The sequence below is a fragment of the Schistocerca gregaria genome, chromosome 1 (genome assembly GCF_023897955.1).
Source record: "Schistocerca gregaria isolate iqSchGreg1 chromosome 1, iqSchGreg1.2, whole genome shotgun sequence".
In the NCBI taxonomy this organism is placed as follows: domain Eukaryota; kingdom Metazoa; phylum Arthropoda; class Insecta; order Orthoptera; family Acrididae; genus Schistocerca; species Schistocerca gregaria.
In genome coordinates, this window is record NC_064920.1 from 984,892,728 (window position 1) to 984,910,873 (window position 18,146).

Genomic DNA, 18,146 nt, shown 5'->3' on the forward strand with positions numbered 1-18,146 from the left:
ATAACTGATTAACTCCTTTTCTTAAAAACAAGGGCTAATAATTAAGTGGATTGTCAAATTAAGTTGTCATTCATCTCTTGGCGTTTAATATCACACGAAAAGTCTAATGAATTGTAACTTATATCTCGTACTTATTCCGTGACAGACTTTGTAAACATTTGAAGAACATCGTTAGTTTCCCTTCCGACATCATGAAAGTCATGAAAGTATTACCGTTTCTTGTAAACTGAAACTGAAATGATTGTATGGCATTACTGGCTGGGAGACCCTGTCTGGGGTTGTTTGGACCCCTAGTGCAAGTCTTTCTTATCGACATTAGTTCGGTGGCTCGTACGTCTTCGTCGTAAGTATCAGATCAAATGATTAGAACAACATAAACATCCAGTACTCGACCGAAGAAGACAAGACCGAAAATGAAACCTGTAACTTTGCTATCTAGAGGCATCTAGGCCAAAAATCAGACCTCGAACTGCGAACTGTATTTCTTGAATTGCAACCATAAGGACCGAGGCAATTCATATGCAGTAGTGTGGATAAAAAGAAATGCTTTATTAATGTCTAAGTTTGCCGAATCTTCCCTTTCGAAAAGTAATGCAAGTGATGTGACTGTTTTTGACCATGTGAAGAATATGTCGTGATATTTTTCCAACCACTGTCTGGTAAAACATAAGATGAAATTAAAAACTGGTTGTAGGAAATAGATGCGGGGGTAATTTCCACATGAGAATAGATTTCATTTAAGAGGTATTATTTCACAAACTGTAAGAATCTTACTGGCTATCTCAGTGTCGAGCAATGTCTGGAAAGCAGGTCGGTTTCTGTAGAAGCTGTGTTGTTGCTATGTGATGACAGAGGTGCAGCAAACATGGCCAACGCAGAGGGCAGAAGAGAAAGCACGTCCAGCAGAATACGCACCATCCGGGCCAGAACAGTAGAGTAAACCGGATGTAAATATGCAAGATATGCTACACACATAAGACGAGGAAATATGAACAGTGATGGAAATATTTATTACTAATTACGCTGTGCAACGCAATTAAAGGGTCACTTCTTTAGATCTACATCTACATGTACATTTATATTCGATACCTCATCCCGAATCGCACCCTCTCGAAACCTGAACAGCAAGCTACACCGCGATGCAGAGCGCCTCTCTTGCAGAGTCTGCCACTTGAGTTTGCTAAACATCTCCGTAACGCTGTCACTCTTACAAAGTAACCCTGTGCCGAAACGCGGCGCTCTTCTTTAGACCTCTCTATCTCCTCTGTCAACCCGACCTGGTACGGATCCCATACTGGTTCAAATGGCTCTGAGCACTATGGGCCTTAACTGCTGTGGTCATCAGTCCCCTAGAACTTGTTGTTGTTGTTGTTGTCTTCAGTCCTGAGACTGGTTTGATGCAGCTCTCCATGCATGCTACTCTATCCTGTGCAAGCTGCTTCATCTCCCAGTACCTACTGCAACCTACATCCTTCTGAATCTGCTTAGTGTACTCATCTCTCGGTCTCCCTCTACGATTTTTACCCTCCACGCTGCCCTCCAATGCTAAATTTGTGATCCATTGATGCCTCAAAACATGTCCTACCAACCGATCCCTTCTTCTAGTCAAGTTGTGCCACAAACTTCTCTTCTCACCAATCCTATTGAATACCTCCTCATTAGTTACGTGATCTATCCACCTTATCTTGAGTATTCTTCTGTAGCACCACATTTCGAAAGCTTCTATTCTCTTCTTGTCCAAACTAGTTATCGTCCATGTTTCACTTCCATACATGGCTACACTCCAAACAAATACTGTCAGAAACGACTTCCTGATACATAAATCTATATTCGATGTTAACAAATTTCTCTTCTTCAGAAACGCTTTCCTTGCCATTGCCAGTCTACATTTTATATCCTCTCTACTTCGACCATCATCAGTTATTTTACTTCCTAAATAGCAAAACTCCTTCACTACTTTAAGTGTCTCATTTCCTAATCTAATTCCTTCAGCATCACCCGATTTAATTTGACTACATTCCATTATCCTCGTTTTGCTTTTGTTGATGTTCATCTTATATCCTCCTTTCAAGACACTGTCCATTCCGTTCAACTGCTCTTCCAAGTCCTTTGCCGTCCCTGACAGAATTACAATGTCATCGGCGAACCTCAAAGTTTTTACTTCGTCTCCCTGAATTTTAATACCTACTCCAAATTTTTCTTTTGTTTCCTTTACTGCTTGCTCAATATACAGACTGAATAACATCGGGGAGAGGCTACAACCCTGTCTCACTCCTTTCCCAATCACTGCTTCCCTTTCATGCCCCTCGACTCTTATGACTGCCATCTGGTTTCTGTACAAATTATAAATCGCCTTTAGCTCCCTGTATTTTACCCCTGCCACCTTTAGAATTTGAAAAAGAGTATTCCAGTCAACATTGTCAAAAGCTTTCTCTAAGTCTACAAATGCTAGAAACGTAGGTTTGCCTTTTCTTAATCTTTCTTCTAAGATAAGTCGTAAGGTCAGTATTGCCTCACGTGTTCCAACATTTCGACGGAATCCAAACTGATCCTCCCCGAGGTCTGCATCAACCAGTTTTTCCATTCGTCTGTAAGGAATTCGCGTTAGTATTTTGCAGCCGTGGCTTATTAAACTGATAGTTCGGTAATTTTCACATCTGTCAGCACCTGCTTTCTTTGGGATTGAAATTATTATATTCTTCTTGAAGTCTGAGGGTATTTCGCCTGTCTCATACATCTTGCTCACCAGCTGGTAGAGTTTTCTCAGGACTGGTTGTCCCAAGGCCGTCAGTAGTTCTAATGGAATGTTGTCTACTCCGGGGGCCTTGTTTCGACTCAGGTCTTTCAGTGCTCTGTCAAACTCTTCACGCAGTATCGTATCTCCCATTTCGTCTTCATCTACATCCTCTTCCATTTCCATAATATTGTCCTCAAGTACATCGCCCTTGTATAAACCTTCTATATACTCCTTCCACCTTTCTGCCTTCCCTTCTTTGCTTAGAACTGGGCTGCCATCTGAGCTCTTGATATTCATACACTTGGTTCTCTTCTCTCCAAAGGTCTCTTTAATTTTCCTGTAGGCAGTATCTATCTTACCCCTAGTGAGATAAGCTTCTACATCCTTACATTTGTCCTCTAGCCATCCCTGTTTAGCCATTTTGCACTTCCTGTCGATCTCATTTTTGAGACGTTTGTATTCCTTTTTGCCTGCTTCATTTACTGCATTTTTATATTTTCTCCTTTTATCAATTAAACTCAATATTTGTTCTGTTACCCAAGGATTTCTAGCAGCCCTCGTCTTTGTACCTACTTTATCCTCTGCTGCCTTCACTACTACATCCCTCAGAGCTACCCATTCTTCTTCTACTGTATTTCTTTCCCCTATTCCTGTCAATTATTCCCTTATGCACTCCCTGAAACTCTGTACAACCTCTGGTTCTTTCAGTTTATCCAGGTGCCATCTCCTTAATTTTCCACATTTTTGCAGTTTCTTCAGTTTTAATCTACAGGTCATAACCAATAGATTGTGGTCAGAGTCCACATCTGCCCCTGGAAATGTCTTACAACTTAAAATCTGGTTCCTAAATCTCTGTCTTACCATTATATAATCTATCTGATACCTTTTAGTATCTCCAGGGTTCTTCCACGTATACAACCTTCTTTCATGATTCTTAAACCAAGTGTTAGCTATGATTAAGTTGTGCTCTGTGCAAAATTCTACTAGGCGGCTTCCTCTTTCATTTCTTAGCCCCAATCCATATTCACCTACTATGTTTCCTTCTCTCCCTTTTCCTACACTCGAATTCCAGTCACCCATTACTATTAAATTTTCGTCTCCCTTCACTATCTGAATAATTTCTTTTATTTCATCGTACATTTCTTCAATTTCTTCGTCATCTGCAGAGCTAGTTGGCATATAAACTTGTACTACTGTAGTAGGTGTGGGCTTCGTATCTATCTTGGCCACAATAATGCGTTCACTATGCTGTTTGTAGTAGCTTACCCGCATTCCTATTTTCCTATTCATTATTAAACCTACTCCTGCATTACCCCTATTTGATTTTGCGTTTAGAACCCTGTAGTCACCTGACCAGAAGTCTTGTTCCTCCTGCCACCGAACTTCACTAATTCCCACTATATCTAACTTTAACCTATCCATTTCCCTTTTTAAATTTTCTAACCTACCTGCCCGATTAAGGTATCTGACATTCCACGCTCCGATCCGTAGAACGCCAGTTTTCTTTCTCCTGATAACGACATCCTCCTGAGTAGTCCCCGCCCGGAGATCCGAATGGGGGACTATTTTACCTCCGGAATATTTTACCCAAGAGGATGCCATCATCATTTAATCATACAGTAAAGCTGCATGTCCTCGGGAAAAATTACGGCTGTAGTTTCCCCTTGCTTTCAGCCGTTCGCAGTACCAGCACAGTAAGGCCGTTTTGGTAAATGGTACAAGGCCAGATCAGTCAATCATCCAGACTGTTGCCCCTGCAACTACTGAAAAGGCTGCTGCCCCTCTTCAGGAACCACACGTTTGTCTGGCCTCTCAACAGATACCCCTCCGTTGTGGTTGCACCTACGGTACGGCCATCTGTATCGCTGAGGCACGCAAGCCTCCCCACCAACGGCAAGGTCCATGGTTCATGGGGGGCCCTAGAACTTATAACTACTTAAACCTAACAAACCTAAGGACATTACACACATCCATGCCCGAGGCAGGATTCGAAACTGCGACCGTAGCAGTCGCACGGTTCCGGACTGCGCGCCTAGAACCGCGAGACCACCGCCACCGGCCCCACACTGGTGAGCAATACTCAGGTATAGGTCGGACGAATGTTTTGTAAGCCACCTTCTTTGTTGATGGACTACATTTTCTAAGGCCTCTCCCATCTCAACCTGGCACACGCCTTACCAATAATTAATTTTATATGATCATTCCACTTCAAATCGTTCCGCACGCATACTCCCAGACATTTTACAGAAGTAACTGCTACCAGTGTTTGTTCTGCTGTCATATAATCATACAATAAAGGATCCTCCTTTCTATGTATTCGCAATACATTACATTTGTCTATGTTAAGGGTCAGTTGCTACTCCCTGCACCAAGTGGATATCCCCTGCAGAACTTCCTGCATTTCGCTGCAATTTTCAAATGCTGCAACTTCTCTGTAAACTACAGCGTCATACGCGAAAAGCCGCATGGAACTTCCGGCACTATCTACTAGGTCATTTCTATATACTGTGAAAAGCATTGGTCCCATAACGCTCCCCTGTGTTACGCCAGAGGTTACTTTAATGTCTGTAGACGTCTCTCCGTAATTGTCTCCCACTTCGACGCATGAATTTGAAATTTGCCATGAAGGTGACTGGAATCTCATTGACTGAAGCAGAATTGCCTTCAGTGATAAGTCCTTCTTCGAAGTGAGCACCGACAACCGGCCAAGAAGTGTCTAGAGACGCTCCAGATAGCGGTGACATACCAACGCGACTGTCGTCCACCACACGGTCCTACAAATAGGACTAATGATCTGGGGTGCCATTTCTTTTCATAACAGGACCCCTTTCGTTGTCATACGCGGCATCCTTATAGTACAATGGTACGTGACGATACTCTACACCTCTTCGAGATTCTACTGTATGTCTTCGTGCTTGCCAAACCCTACCTTAGGCAGAAGAGGTCGCCGGATCTCTCCTCAGTTGAGAATGTTTTGAGCATTGTGGGCAGGCTCTAGAAACCAATTGGGGATTTTGACGATCTAATTCGCCAATGGGACAGACGTCGGCACGATATCTCTCAGGAGAACATCCAACGGCTCTCTCCATCAATGCCAAGCCGAATAACTGGTTGCATACCAGCCAGAGGTTGACCAACACGTTATCGACTTGTTGAATTTGTGAAGCTCCTTCTCTTGAATGATCATCCAACTTTTCTGAAATTATATATTCCTAACACTGTCATTCTGGGGAGCGATCTGCAATGTATGATAACTGAAGAAAACTTCACAAGGCAAAATCTCCAGGAAAAGCATTTTATTGAATGTCCGGTTTAGAAAGAGCTATGCTGTCACCTCTGGAATTTACAGTTTAAAATTTGTGTAACATTTTTGCTCATCAGTTTTGAAGGTCGCTTCACATTGCATGTGCTTTTCCCACTACTATGCCGAGGTGATCTACATGGTAGTAGAAAGTGCATATGCACTATGAAGTGGCTTGCAATATTATGTTTAAAACTTAAAAACTATAACATTTTATGACATTGTAATCATTTGTTTGTGAGCACATGTACATCACATCTATCGATTTCCGTCCGATTCGGTAATTCCTTCCTGGTGAATAGGTTTGCTTTTAGAGTTTGTTTTACTAAACTTAATGACAACATGACAAACTGCATTAAATGTTTTGAAACTGTGAAAGTTTGTGCCTGTACGTCCAATTTATTTAAACACGCCAGTACTCACGAAACAGTTGTAGAAAGAAAACAACAGAAAGTCAGCAGTGCCTCGGAGCCTGACAAACTAAGTGTGAACATAATCAAGATCGTATTCTGATATCATGTGGTAGAATATTTTTATATATCTACAGACTTACTATTTTGGCTCTGAATCATTATTTTAACGTGTGTCAGTAATTTCATTCGCTATGTAGCTATGAGTACCTATCGTTCTGAATTTTGAAGTCACAGGACGGTTTGGGAAAATAATATGTCGAAAATAAAATAATAACTTGTAGTGGTGCGAATTGTCTTCCGAAAAATTCAGTGAAAATTCGATTCCATGTTTTTTTCCGAATGTAAAGCACAAATTCGTAGCCCGGCATAGAATTCGAAAGATGTGTGCTGTTTACCTCGGTTCTCCGTTCTTCCTCGACGTGTAGTTTGACATTGTACCAATTTATTTATTAGGCTCACACTTCTTTTGCCAGGCTCCGAGGCACTGCTGACTTTCTGTAGTTTTCTTCCTAATGATATTTTCTATGAAGACATGGAAACACACCACAAACATACAGTTCTATTGAAAGCTTTGGAATATATCACAAAAGGAGTTACTTGAAAAAAGTATTTTAGAATATTCAAAATCACACCAATGATTATTTGACTGTCAATAGAACTTAATATCACACCACTCGCGAAAAACTGTAACAGAATGAGGGGGGGGGGGGGGGAGTCATAATGAGAGAACTGATGAAAAGATATGTGCTAAATGAATTAAATGACCATGAAGCCACTGCCATCTTTGCAAGGTTAAAATGTTGCATAGCTTATTGCTGCGTTCCAAGATTCGGCAGCATGCGTGTAAGTCATACAATAACAGAAACATGTCTCTAGGGACTGTTTATTAAAAAGAAAAAGAAGAATCTGATGCAACTCTGGCTCAGTATAGAAATAAGCTGTCTCCTAAATATTTATAGGGTATGTAGGATGTTTAGGTTTTTATGTGGGTTACGCCACGTATCGCTCTGTATGAAAATCACTGACTGTGCTGTGTGCAGGCTCTGGCTAATTTGCATTATTGGAATATTGGCTATTGTAGTGCTGGAAACAATCAGAGCAAAGTGCCTCGGACCTTTGGATGCTCCAGATTGAACGCTCTGAAAGGCATAATCAGTCTTAAATGATGATGATGATGATAAAGGTAGTGTTGAGCAGTTGGATGTGAACAGCACGTAGCGCTGTAAAGTTGGAGGTGAGCCGCCAGCAGTGATGGATGTGAGGAGGAAGATGGCAGAGTTTTGAGAGCGGACGATCTGGGCGTATGTCCATTAGAAAAACGAAATTTCTGTGACTGAATGTCATGAACTGATATTTATGTTATGACTTTTGAACCATATTAAGGTAAATACATTGTTTGTTCCCTATAAAAATCTTTCATTTGCTAACTATGCCTATCAGTAGTCAGTGCCTTCGGTAGTTAGAATCTTTTATGTAGCTGGCAGTATTGACGATCCCTGTATTGCAGTAGTTGGAGTAACGAAGATTTTTGTGAGGTAAGTGATTCATGAAAGGTGTAGGTTATTGTTAGTCACGGCCATTGTTTTGTATGGATTATTGAAAGTCAGATTGCGTTGCACTAAAAATATTGTGTGTCAGTTTAGTGATGATCCGAACAAGTAAACAAAGAAACGTCTGAGTAGTTTCAGTTTTGCTCAGCTGTTTGAAAATCAAATAACGTAGAGCTTTACCAGTACAATCATTAATAATTTTTTCTAAGCGGATGTTTCAACAGTAACTTCTGTTTCTGGGAAACCTTCTAAAATATGACTTTTTTGTTTAAGGACTATCTTCAATAAAACACCCACAAGAATAATTCTACCACAAATGCGAGCCTCTACATCATTCTTTAAGGAAATAAAAAATTATAATGTCTTTTACTATAATAAATGAAATATGCAATCATGTAAAATATCACATAACTTTGGTTTATAACATTAGCTGAATTTTTGACCGGTGTGAGCAAAATATGACAACATTAAAAAGGAAAAAACTTCCTAACATTCTGCAAAATTGTGTTTATTTAGTCACGAACTGGTTTTCTGCTTCTTGGGTCATCTTCAGCTGACAACTGATGATGGCCTGAGATGCCTAAAGCAAGTTCGCGACCACATAAACACAAATTTGAAGAATATTAAGAAGGGTTTTTCCTTTTCAGTATTCATATCTACTAAGGATTACTTCGTTTGCGAAAATTTAAAAAGTATCGATATGAATAGGTATCGATACTGTTCAAGTACACACATAAGTAGTATCGCAAGATGACTTGAGTACCACTCACGTGAGTAAGTATAGATACTTTGGTGGTATGGGAACTTCTCTAGCCTTAAGGGACACTGCACGGCACTTTGGCAGTGCCACTGGAGGAACGGCTGCAACAGCCAATAAGGCCCGGCTCTCCGGGACGCATTCCGCCGCCGCCCCCGCCGCCACCGCCGCTTGTCACGGCGCCGTGACAAGTCCTACGTACTCAGGAATGTAGACCGAGCCCACAGGCCGCGGCATTGGAATCCTGCTTGCTGATGCTGCCGCAGACCAGGAGTGCGTTTAAAGTGATTAAACACTCAACAGCCTACTAGGTGTTATAAGTAGTTTGAAACTCGTAAGGGACACTGACCGCTCAAACCGTTACGTCTCGCAATAGGATCAGAAAACGGCAATATCTGATGCAGATTAACTTTATCCATCACGTTTATTGTCGAATATGTGACTGTTTGTTAACCAAATTTGTCTAGATAGCTATGACCAGCTACTTACGAAATATTTATTTCCATTAATTACTTCTCGAGTTTCTCAAGCTCATACTCAGGAGGCATGCGTAGAAGTTATCTGTGCCTATGTCCTTCAGAAGCTACGAATAACAGTCATACACAGAAGAGCACCGTGCTGTCTGGTACTCAGGTGCAACTGAGTTAAGGCTATACCCTACAAACGGTGCCACAAGATGAAGAATGTCGTGTGACGAGGGCCTCCCATCGGGTAGACCGCTCGCCTGGTGCAAGTCTTTCGATATGACGCCACTTCGGCGACTTGCGAGTGGATGGGGATGAAATGATGATGATTAGGACAACACAACACCGAGTCCCTGAGCGGAGAAAATCTTCGACCCAGCCGGGAATCGAACCCGGGCCCTTAGGATTGACAGTCTGTCGCGCTGACCATTCAGCTACCGGGGGCGGACTGCAACAAGATAATCCCTAGGTTGTGCTTCGCCATACGTCCCTGAAATACACAACGCAACAGAATTAAAGGATCATTTCTTCGAAAAACCGTAACTGCCACCCGTTGCTACACATAACTTTGAAATGTAGCTCAAAAGTGCCTACATCCTTCCTATCTAATTTTGTGAAAGTGTGGTGTTCAGTGACGTCACCCTCGGGCTGGGCGACGTTTCAAACAGAAAGATTCAATACACGAAGAAACAAGGCCACAGCTCGAAAGTTCATGTGACTCGTGAGATGGATTAATGATGTCACATAGGCACCAAATTTCACCACAATTTTGCCCAACGCCACCGTGGACGTGTCCCGCGGAGATAAGGTCGTCACAGCCCCTGTTACTCACATTTCAACCTCTTCTTTTGATGTCTCCGCGATGAAGATCGGAAACCTGGCTGTTTTGTCATGGGTGACTGAGAAAAACGTTCCAGACTCTCCCCTACCCATAATCGACTCAAAATACCTCAGGGGATGCGTCAGTGAAACCACCGCCTTCCCTGGGCGTTTAATTCCACGCATTTAGCGGTCGAAAACGACAGTTACCCAACCGCTTCGCCACCTATTGGGTGTAGTTAGCCTATCTTTTGTGACGATAGCAACACTAGGCTGAATTGCTATCAGAGTTTCTGACAGGTACATTTGTAACATGCTCACCGAAGTTGCGTCGCTACCGTGGACGTTGCCGAAGTGGTGAGAACAGGGGGGGGGGGGGGGGGGGGGGGGATGGAGGGATTCTTTCGAGGGACTCCTCGCCGTTTCATTCACGCACGTGTTAATGTTGCACTCATGCGTGATAACGCCACAGGAGGGCGCAAAATCCCCAAGACTGGCTAAGTTTCACGGAAACTCGAAATTTAGAGCCGACGTTAATGCGAGATGCTTTAATAGGTTCCACAATGAAAAACTGTCTCAAAATATTGTAGAAACCTCAGAGATTTTGGTCGCATGTAAAGTGCACCAGTAGGAAAAAAAGTCAATACCGTCACAGCGCGATAGCGATGTAAATGTTACCGATGATGGTGCCACTAAAGCGGAGATACTAAATACAGTTTTCCGTAATTCCTTCCTGAAAGAAGAGGAAGTAAATATTCCAGAATTCAAAATCAGATCAGCTGTTAGCACGAGTAAAAAAAAAGCAGATATCTTAGGTGTTGCGAAATAACTCAGATCACTTAAGAAAGGCAAGTCTTCCGGTCCAAATGGTAGACCAGCCAGGTTCCTTTCACAGTATGCAGACACAATAGCGCCATTCTTAGCAATCATATACAACCGCTCACTTGACGGAAGGTCTGTTCCTAAAGCCTGGAAAGTAGCACAGGTCACACCAATGTTAGAGAAAGGAAATAGGAGTAACCCATTGAATTACAGACCCATATCACTGACCTCAATTTACAGTAAGTTTTTCGAGCACATACTGTAATCGAACTTTATGACTCACCTTGAAGTAAATGACTTATTGATACATAACCAACACGGATTCAGAAAATATCGTTCTTTTGCAACACAGCTAGCACTTTATTCCCATGAAGTAACGAGTGCTGTCGACAAGGGATCTCAGATCGATTCCATATTCCTAGATTTCCAGAAGGCTTTTGATACCGTTCCTCACAAGCGACTATTAATCAAATTGCGTACATATGGAATATCGTCTCAGTTGTGTGTCTGGATTCGTGATTTCCTCAAGGAGAGGTCACAGTTCGTAGTGATAGACGGTAACTAATCGAACAGAATAGAAGTGATATCAGGCGTTCCGCAAGGTAGTGTCATAGGCCCTCTGCTGTTCCCGATTTACATAAATGGTCTAGGTGATAATTTGAGCAGCCCCTTTCGATTCTTTGCTGATGACGCTGTAATTTACCGTCTAGTAAATTCATCAGACGATCAATGCCAGGTACAAAATTATCTAGAGAGAATTTCTGTGTGGTGCAAAAAGTGGCAATTAGCACTAAACAAAGAAAAGTGCGAGGTCATCCACATGGGTACTAAAATAAATCAGAAAAAATTTTGGGTATAGGATCATCGCACAAATCTAATGGCTGTCAATTCGGCTCAATACCTAGTAATTACAATTACGAGCAACTTAAATTGGCAAGACCATGTAGATAATATTGTGGGGAAGGCGAAACAAAGACTGTGCTTTGTTAGCAGAACACTTAGAAGATGCGACAAACCTACTAAAAGGACAGCCTGCACTACACTTGTGCGTTATCTGCGGGAATATTGTTGCGCGGTGTGGGATCGTTACCAGGTAGGATTGACGGAGGACTTTGAAAAATTTGCAAAGAAGGGCAGCTCGTTTCGTGTTATCGTGCAATAGAAGTTAGAGTGTCACTGATATGATACGCGAGTTGGGGTGGCAGTCACTGAAACAACGGCGGTTTTCTTTGCGGCGAGATCTATTTACGAAATTTCAATCACCAACTTTCTCTTCCGGATGCGAAAATATTTTGTTGACGCCTACCTACGTAGGGAGAAATGACCATCGTAATAAAATAAGAGAAATCGGAGCTCGAACGGAAAGATTTAGGTGTTCCTTTTTCCCACGCGCCATTCGAGAGTGGAATGGTAGAGTAGTATGAAAATGGTTCGACGAACCATCAGCCAGGCACTTAAGCGTGAATTACAGAGTAACCATGTAGATGTAGAATAGGAGTGCCGAAAAATCATAAGTACCCTTTGCTGCTTCGCAACTCGTTCGGGTTTAGTCGAATGGTTCTGAAAAATCCGTACACGACCCTAAAAATTTGCTGTCGCTCTGCACTCCAAGGGGGTGCGATCACGTGCAACGGGGATGCCGGACAATAATGTCCTTAGAAAAGGATTGTAACGTCCGCAGCGTCAAAGGCTCTCAGATACATCTTCGAATTGCTCATCACTCAGAGATCTGCCGTTTTCGACCGCGAAGTGTGTGGAAATAACGCCCCAGGGATAGGGATGGTTTCATTGAAGCACTTAATGCCACTGAATGAGGCGTTTTTGTGCCGATTTTGTTCGGCGGTGTGTCTGAAATGTTTCGCTCGACCATCCATGACAAAATCTTGTTATTTCAACTCTGGGTGTCCGTTTCTGATGTCCATCGCACAGACATCGAAAGAAGAGGGTGAAATGTGGGCAAGAGCAACTGTGACGATCTACCCATCGTGTAACTCGCCCACAGTGGCGTTGAGCAGGATTGTGGTGAAATTTTCTGCCAATGTGACGCCATAAACCCTCATTACAGTCCATATTAACGAGACCGAGAGTATGTCGCAGGGCGCCACGCTTTTGCACCGTTACAAAGGAATGTCGTCTTCACACAGTCGGCCACAGAATTACTCTCTCAGTGTTTATAGTGAATATAAATACGTATAACTGGAACCCGTCATTTAACAATTGAGCCAGTTTTCAAACTTATGCGTCGCCATGGGAGACAGTTACCGGGTTTCTACACAGTGATCCTTTAATTTTGTTGCAGACTGCAGTTCCGAAGGCAGATGAGTTCAAGTAATCACTGAATTTCTGCCGTGCCCAATCTCGATACCAGAGATACGTATTATAAGGTGTCTATTAATAAGTTATTGCAAAGCGTTGCTAATCTGTATTGCCTAACCGTATTTGTCCCTGCTGTGTGCTGTGTGCAAGCAAACCGCCACAATAACAGAGCAACTACTTTCGGTGGTTTGACAGTTCCTTTCTTGCCACATTATTACGAGTATGTTCGACGCCAAATGTATTTGATGAATACAATACCTGTTTATTATTGTATCACGATTCTGGATTCTGGTTCTGTCACGGGAAGGTAGGAAACACTTTAACGTATCGCCTCTGTTGTTAGGTACATTGTAAATTCAGTCGAGAAACTAATTTCTTCATTTACTGCGTCAGTTAATCTTCAGCCGCACCTTCCATATTCATTACAATCGGCCACAGAATTACTCTCTCGATGTTTACAGTGAATACAAATACGTATAACTAGGACCAGTCATTCAAAAATTATTAGTTTGTTTGGATAGCCGATATTTCGAGATTTTTCAGGTTTATCTACAGATGATGTACGCAGAAATCACGTATTTATCATTGCAGCTGGCTACTGGCTCTATGACAACAAAATAAAAATAACCCAACGGCTAATACATTTTTAATGTTGTGTTTCCCATATTGTGACAGAATGCGCTGGGCCCTTCACTGCGATGTATACGGGAAAAAACGTATCGTCCTGCTTCAATAGTTCTTTGTTGTAAAGTTCCGTAACGGGTATGGCAAATAAAAATATTTGACATACTCTGACTATATTTCCCCTGATTCAACATTGCCTTATCCATTTCATCAGAGTGAAGATCTTTAATGACAAACTGTTAATCATTCATTTGAAACCAGTAAGACAAATCAGCTGGGCGCCATACAGGCTTAATAAATTTTACAGAATATACCGGAGGTAAAATAGTCCCCCATTCGGATCTCCGGGCGGGGAATACTCAAGAGGATATCGTTATCCGGAGAAAAGAAACTGGCGTTCTACGAATCGGAGCGTGGAATGTCAGATCCCTTAATCGGGCAGGTAGGTTAGAAAATTTAAAAAGGGAAATGGATAGGTTAAAGTTAGATTTAGTGTGAATTAGTGAAGTTCGGTGGCAGGAGGAACAAGACTTTTGGTCAGGTGACTACAGGGTTATAAACACAAAATCAAATAGGAGTACAGCAGGAGCAGGGTTAATAATGAATAGGAAAATAGGAATGCGGGTAAGCTACTACAAACAGCATAGTGAACGCTTTATTGTGGCCAAGATAGACACGAAGCCCACATCTACTACAGTAGTACAAGTTTATATGCCAACTAGCTCTGCCGATGACGAAGAAATTGAAGAAATGTAAGATCAAATAAAAGAAATTATTCAGATAGTGAAGGGTGACGAAAATTTAATAGTCATGGGTGACTGGAATTCGGTAGTAGGAAAAGGGAGAAAAGGAAACGTAGTGGGTGAATATGGATTGGGGCTAAGAAATGAAAGAGGAAGCCGCATGGTAGAATTTTACACAGAGCACAACTTAATCATAGCTAACCCTTGGTTCAAGAATCATAAAAGAAGGCTGTATACATGGAAGAAGCCTGGAGATACTGACAGGTTTCAGATAGATTATATAATTGTAAGACAGAGATTTAGGAACCAGGTTTTAAATTGTAGGACATTTCCAGGGGCAAATGTGGACTCGGACCACAATCTATTGGTTATGACCTGTAGATTAAAACTAAAGAAACTGCAAAAAGGTGGGAATTTAAGGAGAAGGGACCTGGATAAACTAAAAGAACTAGAGATTGTCCAGAGTTTCAAGGAGAGCATAAGGGAATAATTGACAGTAATGGGGGGAAGAAATACAGTAGAAGAAGAATGGGTAGCTCTGAGGGATGAAGTAGTGAAAGCAGCGGAGGATCAAGTAGGTAAAAGGACGAGGGCTGGTAGAAATCCTTGGGTAACAGAAGAAATATTGAACTTAATTGATGGCAGGAGAAAATATAAAAACGCAGTAAATGAAGTAGGCAAAAGGGAATACAAACGTCTCAAAAATGAGATCGACTGGAAGTGCAAAATGGCAAAGAAGGGATGGCTAGAGGACAAATATAAGGATGTAGAGGCTTATTTCACTTGGGGGAAAATAGATACTGCCTACAGGAAAATTAAAGAGACCTTTGGAGAAAAGAGAGCCACTTCTATGAATATCAAGAGCTCAGATGGAAACCCAGTTCTAAGCAAAGAAGAGAAAGCAGAAAGGTGGAAGGAGTATATAGATGGTCTATACAAGGGCGATGTACTTGAGGACAATATTATAGAAATGGAAGAGGATGTAGATGAAGATGAAATGGGAGGTACGATACTGCGTGAAGAGTTTGACAGAGCACTGAAAGACCTGAGTCGAAACAAGGCCCCCGGTAGTAGATAACATTCCATTGGAACTACTGACGGCCTTGGGAGAGACATCCCCTCCTATAGAAAGAGCGTACTATGAAATAACTCTCCCAATGAGACAGTTAAAATATAGAAACGACTGCTGGATGAAATGTAATCAACTAACTGGATGCACTAATGTTCAGTCACAGCACCTGAGTATATTTTTCAATTTGGTGAACAGTAATTAAAAAGTCTTTTATAATTCCCTACCACATGATCACCTCGTACAGTGCAAACTCAATTCGTTTTATTTCACACATTCCGCTTTACATATCGCCTATCATTGTAGTATTTTCTGTGCTTTATAGTTTTCACAAGCTTTATTGCGAAAATCCCCTCGAATTGGTTTATCGCTTTCATATCGGCTGTATCCACCGTTTATCAACGGGTTAATTATACAACACATAGAGACAAACTGAGCTTGAAAATCCCTTTCAAGTCTAAAATTTAGCAATCGTGATAAATATAATAAAATGAATCATTGTGAAAAACAGACTACATGGAAAACTTTAATACGTCCTGTAACAAATATACGGCTATGATACCTCACACGAAGAAAATTATTTAAATAAATGTTGATTTCGAATCTTTGACATTTTCTCATTGTCTGCTTTTATGATGGGGGTAGCCTTAACATTTTGGATGACAAAAGAAAGTGACTTCCAAGTTTATTATTGCGATCACAAGAAAAACTTACAAAGCTCTGCAAACATGCACATAGCGCAAGGCGCCATCTGGTAATCAGTTAATGTTGTCGCCATTGATCTATTTATGTAATAGTTAAAAATATTGCAGCAGATTTACTTCAGATTTACATTTTACAATATAGTACATACATTATTTTACTAGCTTTTTCAAGGATGATCGTACTGTTCTAAGAAAGGTGATTACTTGGGCACCTGTCTACCTGGGCATGTATTAAATCATTCAGTATATTATTAATTACCACTACAATATTTCTTTAGGACCACGGCATTTTGCAGAATAACTCAGTGTTGACATTCGCAAATAACGCGATATGTATAATCCTCTGAAGAAAGGCGCTGAGTGCCCGAAACAAGTTAAGAAATTCAAGTTCTGTCTTACAATTGGTTGCTAATAATTTCAGTATCTAAATCCTTATCTGCTTTCATTTCAGAGCGGAACATGCAAACTAACACCCTGATATTAAAAGAGATTAGCTTAATACTAATAATGTAAACACTTGTGAAATAATGAATTCGAGTGCATGTAACCTTTCCGTTTGTTATTTGTAAACATCCGTTTTTGTTGATATCGTAAGTTAATTTTAAAACAATTAGTAAGGCGTGAATTTCAGCATAAGGAATATGCCGCATTCCAATATATTGCAACAGACGTTTTGTGATTATGTAGTATAAATAATGCTAGTAACCTTGGAAGACCTGTGGAACGGAATGGACAGAACCTTGAAAGGAGGATATAAGATGTACATAAACAAAAGCAAGACACGAATATTGGAATGTAGTCGAATTAAATCAGATGATGCTAAAGGAATTAGATTAGGAAACGAGGCATTTAATGTGCTAGATGAAGTTTGTTATTTTTTGCAGGAAAATAAGTGATGGTGGCCCAAGTACCGAGTGCATAAAATGCAGACTGGCAATAGTAAGAAAATCGTTTTGAAGAAGAGATATTTGTTAACATCGGACATAGATTTAAGTGTAATCAAGTATTTTCTGAATATGTTTATATGGAGTGTAGCCATGTATCGAAGTGGAACATCGACTACAAACAGTTTAGACAAGAAGAGAATAGAAGATTTAGAAATGTGATGCTACAATATAAAGTTGGAAACTAGGTGAGTAACTAATGAGGAGATACTGAAGAGAACCGCCGACAAAAGAAATTTCTGACACAACCTGACTAGAAGAATGGATCGGTTGATGAGACACATTCTGAGACACAAAGAGAAAGGATTTTAACCCACATGGCTGAAAGTGTCAGCGATCTTACTTGTGATAGATAGTTACTTATGAAGAAACAGTCACGATAGCAAAATCCCATTTATTTAAAATGACCGATTTTGGCAGATATGCTAGGGCATCTTCAGATTGATTACACCTTTCGCTGGAGCTATTGACGTGTTGATCAGCTAACTGTTTTGAGCAGTTATCGTCTTGACAACACACAGCTTCCCAGCACGGCGCCAGCTACAGAAAATGCTGTAATCAATCTGAAGATTGCCCGATGTATGTGCGGCAACCGCTCACTTTAAATAAACAATATTTTGCGATGGTGACTGTTCCTTCATAAGTAACTAAGGGATAACCAATGTAGTATTGGAGGGAAGATTGGGAGGCGGGGCGGAGGGTGGGGGGTGTTGGTTAAAACTCTAGAGGAGACCAAGAGTTGAATACAGTAGGCATATTCGGAGTCTTGTAAGTTGCAGTAGTTATTCGAGGATTAAGAGGCTTCCAGACGATAGAGTAGCATGGAGAGCTGCATCTGACCAGCATTCGGACTGAACACCGCGACAAGAACACGTACTGTGAT

At 41.2% G+C, this 18,146-nt stretch overlaps 1 protein-coding gene across 1 annotated transcript in view; it reads right to left on the bottom strand.

The window, feature by feature from the left end:
• Positions 1-18,146, bottom strand: part of LOC126311686 (parathyroid hormone/parathyroid hormone-related peptide receptor-like) — a gene marked incomplete at its 3' end in the record, with an annotated part of 548,841 nt that overhangs the window by 153,011 nt on the left and 377,684 nt on the right. The window lies entirely within an intron of this gene.